General features: G+C 39.4%; 1 long non-coding RNA gene across 1 annotated transcript; it reads left to right on the top strand.

The window, feature by feature from the left end:
* The first annotated feature begins 3008 nt into the window (after nucleotides 1–3008).
* Nucleotides 3009–7786, top strand: LOC115029412. The gene is made up of 3 exons (XR_003834971.1): nucleotides 3009–3080; nucleotides 6101–6224; nucleotides 7663–7786. It is a non-coding gene; the product is annotated as an uncharacterized LOC115029412 (long non-coding RNA).
* The last annotated feature ends 931 nt before the right edge of the window (nucleotides 7787–8717 follow it).

The following is an 8717-nucleotide window of genomic DNA, read 5'->3' as shown; positions in this document are numbered from 1 at the left end:
TTACAGATAGAGCCATTGGAACTTGGCTCCACAACTCTGTCCTACCAAAAAAATATAAGACTGTCTCAGCAGACTTCCTGGTATCTTGTTCTTCTAGTTTTTCCTTCCCCTCTTCTATGATGTTCCTTGAACCATAGATGTAAGAGCTGTGATTTAGAATGTATCCATTGGTGCTAGACTACCCACAATCCATTTGATCTCTGTATTGTATCCAGTTTTGGTTTTCTATGACCATACACATTTATTGCAATGAGAAGCTTCTTTGATAAGGGATGGTAGCTACATAGATCTTTTGCTGTAGAATAGGATTTAGAATGCAGTAAGGAATTACATCAATTTTCAAAGCTGCAGTAGTAGATTATTTTCTAAAGTTCTTGACTTCACTGGTCCTGAGAAATTAATTGGGTTTTTAGTCCCAGGCATTGTTTCCCTCATTTTGAGTGGGTCTTAAGTCCAATTTGACAACTACTGGTTATACCAAAATGTGAGTGCCACTTGTTGGGCCTTTATTATCCTGCTAGTCATTGTTGTGGTTCATAGGTCTGGATAAGACTATTGATTTCTTTCCTCCTTGGGCAGCTTGTATAGTATTTTCTGGTACAATAAATTAATCAGTTGACTAGACTAGAGATTGTATGATCCAGTCATTTCTCCAAAGCTGTACCTCTGAACAGTATACCAGGGACTAAGCATTTGTCTTGCTGTGAAGTGTCACCATGATCATTGGATAGGGAAAAGCATCTAATTGGGCCTTGCTTACAGTTTCTGTGGTTTAAGTCTATTGTCATGGAGGGCGGCATGGTGACATGCAAGCATGCATGGTGCTGGAGAAGGATCTGAGAGTTCTACATCTGGATCTTTAGGCAGCAGGAAGAGAGGGCCACTAGAACTGGCTTGGGATTTTGATATTCCAAAGCCCACCTCCAGTGACACACATCCTTTGCCAAGCCCTGCCTACTCCAACAAGGCCATATTTTTCAATCCCTATCAAGTAGTACTACTCCCTGATGACTAAGCATTCTAATAGATGCGGCTATGAGAGCCATTCTTATTCAAACCTACACAGCCTTCAACAATATTTTAAGGGTGACTTTTCTGCAGATTGTTAATTGATATCATTGCTGGTAAGAGTATCTGGGTGCTATCGTAAGTAAGCCCTTGCCCTAAAGAACCATCATATGGATTTTTGGAATTGGACATAATAGGTGGAGTTCTTTCTTGTGGCTGCTAATGGACAAAACCCGAGATGTTTTCCAGAAATGTAGAGGCCAGATGGGCTGATCACTAATAACAGTAAAGACTAAAGAAAGCTCACCCTGCCCCAAATCAATGTTGAGCCACACAACACTGGCCAGAGGGAGCTTGGCCCAACAGACTGACAGTATAGATCAACTACCAGAGCTTTTCCTGAGTTGATGAGAAAGGCCAAAGTACCTTGCACTGGGAGATTCATTTTAAGATCTATGCTCTTTGCGAAAACCTTCTAATAACCTGGCTTCCCATATGCCTGCTTCTCATTATACAGTAATAAACAGGCTTTCAATTTCTGTGAAGTTGATTAAGGCAAGTTTGCCTCTGAGGGATGATGGAGCTACTTCAATGTACTCAATAAAATCAAGTCTCTTAACCTAACGCCTGAGACCACACTTAGGGCTACAGTGACTTCATCAAGGTGGATAGAACCTTGTGGGAACTTGAAAAGCAGCCAGCTATGACACTCAAAATTATGAAAACTCTCTCTGTAGAGAATTTTTAACCTGCATCTTGCTATATTTTATTTGAACAGAGGAAGGGACACTCATTTTCTTGTATGCATGCTCTTCCTGCCTTTTCTGGGAGAGATGAAGAAACCTTATGGCAGACGCCTTAGTAGGTAGGGGAGGAAAAGCCATGTGAGGCCCTGACTCTTACCTAGGATACAATCTCTAGATCTCTGTCCATTTTAGGTCATGTTCTGATGAGCTGCAAAATTTATTTAGAGAAACAAAAGTGTGGGGAAAAATACTAATCTTTAATCCATGACGCCTTTAATTTTGTGTTGAATCCCCCAATGACACTTGAACTGATATAAAATTCTGTCACCTGCTCTTAAAATTCAGAGATAGTTCCCAAACCACTGAGACTAATTTTCCTATGACAAATTTAATAGCACACGCTTCAGGAAAGTGACTTTGACAGATGAACAGCAGTGAGCATTAGCAGAAAAGATGCTGCTGCCTGTTGACTGTTGAATGATGCTTTGCGTTTTTATTGCTGCCGCTCAAATGAGTCTGGTGCACAGACTCATCATACTGAAGCAGCAGGGGCTCCCACAGAAGTGTATTTGAGAACTATGATGCTGTTTTTGGAAGATAACTGAAGTGAGATTGACAGTAATGTGCCTCTTTAATTTCGGAAGGAAATTTTGGGAAAAATCATGTTTTACTATGATGAATTCCATTTAAATTTCTCCTGTGATTAAAGAAGAAAATTTAAAACACCAGTGATTTCCCCTTTCCTTATCAAATTAAGAGCTGGACTATAGCTCAATCAGTAAAGTGCCTACCATGACAGCATAAGGATCTGAGTTTGATTCCCTAGACCCCAAGTAAAACGAACAGCATGGTGGCATATGCATGTAATGCCAATGTTGAGGCTCATTCACCAGCCACTCTAGTATATTTGGTGAGATTTATGGCAATGAGAGATTTTGCCTCAAACAATAAGGCAGTGGTGACTGAGGCATAGCTCCTAAGGCTGTCTTCTGGGTTCCTTATGTCTGTACACATACATTCACATTCATGCCTACAGGTACATTCACATACACACACAGACACACAGACAGAGAGACAAAGAGACAGAGAGACAGAGTGACAAAGACAGAGAGAAAGACAAAGACAGAGAGAAACACACCAATGAACACAGAAAAAAATTAAAATTATGAACTGTCTCCTTTAAGTACTGATGAGCAGCTTTTTTTTGTGCAGAATCCTGTCTTGGCTGATTACTGGAAGAAGTGAGATGTAGACAGATGATTGGTTACACAGTATCTACCCTGTATGGAGCACTCAGATCCAAGGCTGTGAGTTGAACACATGCTTGTAAGATATTTACCAATTCTCATTGCTTAAGTCTATTCCAAGGCACCTTCATTAGTCTTTGAGTACATTAAAAATGTGAAACGTCCTGAACTAAAATTATTTAGCATGTACTTGAATATAAAGCTGCAAGGCATGGATTGAACAGTGTTAGAGATCCTTATAAGCGAGTATAAGTCATATTGCAGAGAGGCTGCCATGTGCTTTAATCCTGTGTTGACCAAACGGAGTGTGTTTCTTTCAAAGCATTACTTCATGACAGCATATTGCTGCTATCAATTACAAACAGACTGCTGCTTTTTACAGTATGAAATATACATCAAAGAGGTGTGCATCTTCTTGGAGCACCTGTAGTGAGGTAAAGTGAGCTTATGCAATGGCAACCAGAGAGTGATAATTTTGGGTGATGAGCATTTCCGTGGGAGAAGGATTGGTGTGTGAGTGCAGAGGTCTGGATTTTCCAATAGATGGTGCTGTAGCTTGGCTCTTCTATGTAATCCAAAGGTCTGTGTGTTAAGGATTGTTTCCTGGCTTGGAGCTATGGGAAGGTGGCTTAGCCTTTTAGATGGGGATACTATGGGATATATGTAAGTCATTGGAGTATGCCCTAGAATGGGACTATTGGACTCTGATCTCATTTTCTCTTTCAATCCCTGGCCATGAAGTCAGTGGTTCTTTTTTGTTGGTTTTTTTTTCTCTACCCATGTTCCTAATGTGATATGCCACTGGCCTATCACACCTATCTCACCACTGGCCTAAGCCTGAAGCATTAGTAATGGACTGGAACTTCCAAAGTGAACCACTTCTGTTTAAAAGTTTAAAAGTCGAGTGTCTCAGTATTTTTTATTGTAATTGAAATCAGGTAGACAAGTTTTATGATTGTAGAAGGTTTGGATAAATGAGCTTTATTTGGAAAGGAAACTATGAACATGGAGTCTATGTTCAATGGTATCCAAGGAGCAAAGGGCAAGCTGGTGACCTGGGAAAATTCCAGTTTCCCTGGATAGTGAATTCACTAACAATCAGAATCCTTTCAGATGGCACCAGCTGCTGGAACAAAGCCTAGGGGTCCCTAGTTCACTCTGGTCTCGAGCAATTTAGGAAGCAGATACTGTATGGGTTAAAGGGGCACTGGGGCTCAAGGAGACAAGAATAAATGCTAACTCCAAGAGATCCTTTCTACTCTGATTTAGAAACCAAGAACGAAAGCCAAACTTCTACCTAAGAAAGTTCCCATTTTAACACAAGTAAAAACAAAGCTGATTTATTTCTTTGAGTTCACAGACAGTTACACAGACTTTATCGTATTAATGCCAAAGCATGATCAGATTCTGAAGTACTCAAGGACTAGGAAAGCAGAAGTCTCCAGTATCGGACGCTCTTAATGTAATAGCAAGTTCAACAGACAGCGGCTTCTGTGAAACTCTCTCCCCCAAACCTCCAGCTTAGTAACCTATTCACTCACTTAGCTGGTCTCTGAAATACATTGTAAGTTGTCACCCAAAATTGTTGGATTCAATTCAGCCAACCCCAGCTTTTGAGATTAAAAACAGAGACTCACCTCTATGTTACAAGCCTTACAACCTTCTTAAAATTTCTCTGAGAGGTTCTCCCCACAAAGGCAACTGCTACGAGAAGGGTGTCATTACATGGTCTCTGGTGGCTCTGAGCTTTCTATTTAATGATGTTTGTGCTTGCATGGCATGTTTTGCATGCTCTCACTCTTTTTTTTTTCCATAAGAACAGTCCCTCATTCAAAATCCCAGAAATATAATAAATTCCATTATATCTGTCTGAAATGTGGCAGGTATGAAATTGCCGGTGCAGCACAGTTGTCATGAAGCTTTGTAGTGGTGGAGGTAATTACGTATGTTCCTGTCCCTGGAGACTTTAAGCAGAGCCTGAGCCTTTCATTAGATGCCTTCTATCATTTTGTCACTAGACAGTGCTACCTATCTGTATCTCCCCATTCTGATCTGCTAAGAATGCTCCTCAGTCCCTCCGTTTCCTTCATCTCACTTCCCTCATTCTTCCTTTCCCTCTCTATTATCTTTTACTTCTTTATTCTGAGAACATCAGTTTTGTCTTTGTTTTATTGATCTATTATAGACTGGTGCTTTCCAAACTGTACTTTCCAGCATTTCATGGCGCTTTCGTCCATTCAGGTTGGCGTGCATCAAACAAACAAATCCCCAAACATAGACTGTGAGCTTGTGACTGTAAATATTTATTTCTCACAGTTTCTAAAGGTAGAAAAATTCAAAGATCAAGTAGATTCCAGTAGATTTAGTGCCATGAAAGGACCTGCCTCCATTACAGACTGACACCTTTTTATGTTCTTGCATGTCAGATGGGGGCCGGGAGATTTATTTTTTGTTCTCAAAACACTATCTTATGGATTGATTTTCTTCCATAGACCTTACCAACAAATCTAATCATACTGAGGTATTACATGTTAACACATACATTTTAAGGACACAAAACATTTGGCATATTTGATTTGAAATAAGGATTTGCAAAATTTGAAATAGAATAAAATGAAAAAAATATCTACATTTAATTGCAGAAGATAGACTTTTGAAGTAGATTCTACTCTGTTATGAAATATATTACTTTCAGTGATTATAAGCTAAAATATATTTACACTGATACAGACCACATGATGCAAGTGGTTTTTCTATAGACATAAGTTCTATCAAGGCATTTTCCTAAACAAAAGAGAATATTTTATGTTCTGTAGAATTCCAATAATCAAATCTTCCACCATTGCTGTTGGTGTTTGGGGTGTCAATGGTTCCAGGCTCTTTCCGCAATGAGAAGTCTCAATGCCCCATGGAGGACATCTCTCTGGGCAACAACCTTCATTTAGATGCATGTTGAGTTTTGGTTAGGAAAGAAATCCAAGCTGAGTAGTTAGTATTCCCAGTGCCACTTACTACCAAACACTTTAAAGAGATTGAAGTGTGTTCTAGCAGACTAAGGAGGAAAGATCTGGCTTTCCAGTTGAAGTTTCTCATCTACAGTGTAGATGTCAGTATCCCACCTCCTTCCTGCCTGCTATGCTGCCTACTGAGAAGAAGCCGGTGATCCTGCAGTGGGAAGGAACACTTATGGTCAGTAGCTGAACCAAAAGAAGGAATATTGATGGTGAGTAGTTGAACCAGAACATTAAGAGAATGTTTTTCTTCATACATTTCTCTTATCCTACACCAAGAATTTCCAGTTAAAATGATAAGATTTTGAGAATGGTAATTCTGTCTGCTTCAATTCCTACATCAAAATTTCTACATACATAAATGTTAATTCTCAATAACATTACAAACTTAAAGGCATAAAAGTGATTACAGGAATAATTCCTATAGTACACATAGGTGTTATGGAAAGGAATCATCATCTGTGACATTCACAAAAATCGGTATTTTCCTTGCTGAGAGAGATTGGTTGATTGGTTCTCAATGCTCCAGGGGAAGAGCCCGGGTTCTCTGATTCATGATACTATTAAATGTCTTTACACAGAGAAAATCAGTTCTTTGTAGAACTATCCAGGACAGAGAAACTTGGTTCTAACAGTGGCAAATTACTTAGAGGATAGTCTCCTGGCAGAGTAGCTCTAAACAGTAAATTGTCTACATCCATTTGCAAAATACACTGAGAGGCCAACAACAGCATGACATTTATATGAAAACCCATGATGCTAATGCAAGCTAAGGAAGGAGAGTATTGATCAAGATGGATCACATTTTAGAGCCTGTTCCATTCACTGTGTGTCTGTGGTTATTTTCAATTCACTGTCCCAAAATCCTTATGAAAGTTTGATTATTAACAGTTACAGTCTGTAAGCGACTCCATTTATAGTAAATACTATTCTAATACATAACAATAGAGGTGTCCGCCTTAGACAGATGATAAGGAACTTCTGGTGTCAGCAGTAACAACAAAGCTATTTTTCAATTACTGGAGTGCAAGGCAGCATTTATTCCTTTTTATGTCTCTGGGAAGAGCACCATATGTCATTTTCTCTCTTTGGGGGAAGTGGATGCTGTGACTGAAGCACACTTGGTCATTTTACGAGGCTACAAAGAACAAATTGTACATCGTTTTTCCTATGCTGACTATAACCTAGTCTTCTCACTTTGGGTTAAAATGTAGCTGTGTGTGCAAAAATTGTATTCAGGATAATACACTTTAGCAGATAACAATGCCAAATGTCATAGTTTTCTTTATATCCACAAATTGCATATGGATAGAAGTAAAAAGAACTAAATTCCTTAAAGATGAGACTTCTTAGGTAAGCAAAGGAAAGATGAAATACTTGCACATATCTCAAGGGAATTTATTTTGTTTCTCTACATATTCCAAAACCTGTACATGTACAGATTCTTAAATAAAATGGCACACTATTTGCACATTACCTAAGCTTACAGTTTATGTACTTTAAATAGGCTCTGTGTGACTTGTGAAGCCCAAAATAAGATGTAAATGTGCGCATAGTTGTCATATTTCATTGTTTAAGGGCTAATGGTGAAGAAAAATGTTCACACAGGGTCAGTGCAGACATCGTTTTCTGTCTATCTCTGTTTTCCAGCTGGTTGAATCTACAGATGTGGAAGTTACAGATGTGGAAGGCCAGCTGTGCTGTCTTATATGGAATGAGTCTCTGAGACTGGAATAGGCTTAGAATCAAAAGCCTGCTACTTCATGTAGAGAAGAGCAACTGGACTTTGGACAGATGTATGTGATTAATTTGATAGGATGTGGTGTCGTTCTTGCTGGCGAGACAGACAGTCTCTGGGATGATTCCCACCATGAACTTGTTCTCTTTTCAGGATTGCTTTTTATTGCATGTTAGCAGTGGTAGTATTGTGGGGAAAAATGGAGAATTAAAAACTCTGGAGTCAATGAGAAGACCTGTGCTTGCTAGGGGTTATGGAAAGAAAGGGATGAAGAGACAAAGCACAGAAGGCTTTAGAATAAGGAAAGTAGTGCATATGATCCCCTGAAAAACAATATGTACCATTGTTCGTCTATTCAAACCCATAGAATATTAGAGCAAGTCATATAAATTATGCACTTTAGGCAATGATGATGAATGAACAGTGTAGTAGTAATATTTGAAATCCCAGCCTAGGGCTTCTTCTCTGCTTTAGCTCATTTATGTTCCCAGATGAAAGACACAGACAGTCTTTACATTTTTAATATGCTTTAGGCAGCACAATAACTAGACAGTTGCCTACCAACCATGTTGTTAGACTCTACCCCAAATTATGTTCCATCTGGGCTGTACTGAACTCCCTCTGGGCCACATTCTCTTGGCCCTTAGCTCATGGTTGCTATCCTTCTCCGTCCTGCTCATTCTTCCTTTATTTCAAGATGGCTTCCATCTGCTCCTTCCCTTCTCATGGTCCTCTCTCTTCTCTAAGTCCATGAAAACTCAACCCCACCTACCCAGCTATTGGCTGTCAGCATCTTTATTCACCAATCAGAATTAACTTGAGGGCAGGGTCTCAGGGCTATGCATAGACTCCAGGTCCTGGGGACCTGCACTTAACATTATAATAGACAGATAATAGACAATGAAAGACAAAACCTCAACAGAAGGTAGGTTCACTAATTGTCAGAAATGTATGTCAGTAGGTGAGG

Source organism: Mus caroli, chromosome 2 (assembly GCF_900094665.2).
Source record: "Mus caroli chromosome 2, CAROLI_EIJ_v1.1, whole genome shotgun sequence".
NCBI lineage: Eukaryota > Metazoa > Chordata > Mammalia > Rodentia > Muridae > Mus > Mus caroli.
Note: the sequence above shows the minus strand (reverse complement) of the source record. Positions and strands in the feature narration are given on the sequence as shown.